Below are 827 nucleotides of genomic sequence, written 5' to 3' on the forward strand. Positions count from 1 at the left end.
CGAGAGAGAGAGAGAGAGAGAGACGAGAGAGAGAGAGAGACGAGAGAGACGGGGGATATAGAAAGCACTAGACTAGAGTGAGGGGGGTGAGGGACAGGGAGAGTGTTGCCGAGAGCGCCAAATGTAGCGGCCTACTTCATGGGTCAAAAGTTCAGCCGATCATAGCCTGGTTTACGTCCTGTATGTCATGTAGTGTAGAATCTAGAATAGATCTAGCCTAGTTGCATGTGTCTGGAACTTCTATCTAGATCTAGATATCTAGATCTAGATCTAGATATCTAATCGAATCTATCTAGATGTCTAATCGAATCTATATCTAGATCTAATCCGTAATCCTATCCCTGAATTCAGGTAAAAAGAGGCCAAGAATCGGTGCTTTTTCGGTAGTTCCCACCCCCCTTATTTGAGCCTGACTTACATCTCTATATCTAGATTCTAGATCTAGATCTATACGTTTGATTCGCGGTGAGCTAAGATATCAAACCTACTAACAACTGCAAAACATTAAATAATAAATTATGGTAAAATTCAGGGGGGCATGCCCCCCTGAAACCCCCCTACTCTTGTGGCCCAAACCCGTGAATAAAATTGCGGGGTGGGAACTACCGAAAAAGCGCCAAAGAATCTGCCAAGATTCATGAAGTCATGTCATAATTATAAGAATAAGAGCAGGATGAGAGCTTACAATAATGGCCACCTCTATTCTCACCCGGAGTGAGAATAGTGCAGGCGAGTCCTGTGGCAATTCTCACCCGGTGCGCGTTCACCAAATTTTGCGTTCACCCTAAACCACAGAATTCTACAGTCTACACTGTGATAACAGAAAA

The 827-nt window shown here is 43.9% G+C and overlaps 1 protein-coding gene across 1 annotated transcript in view; it reads right to left on the reverse strand.

Annotated features, from left to right (window-relative positions):
* The window catches only part of LOC101861653 (proliferation-associated protein 2G4), a 19,289-nt gene that overhangs the window by 17,549 nt on the left and 913 nt on the right, over positions 1-827 (reverse strand). The window lies entirely within an intron of this gene.

This window comes from Aplysia californica, unplaced genomic scaffold, assembly GCF_000002075.1.
Source record: "Aplysia californica isolate F4 #8 unplaced genomic scaffold, AplCal3.0 scaffold00112, whole genome shotgun sequence".
NCBI lineage: Eukaryota > Metazoa > Mollusca > Gastropoda > Aplysiida > Aplysiidae > Aplysia > Aplysia californica.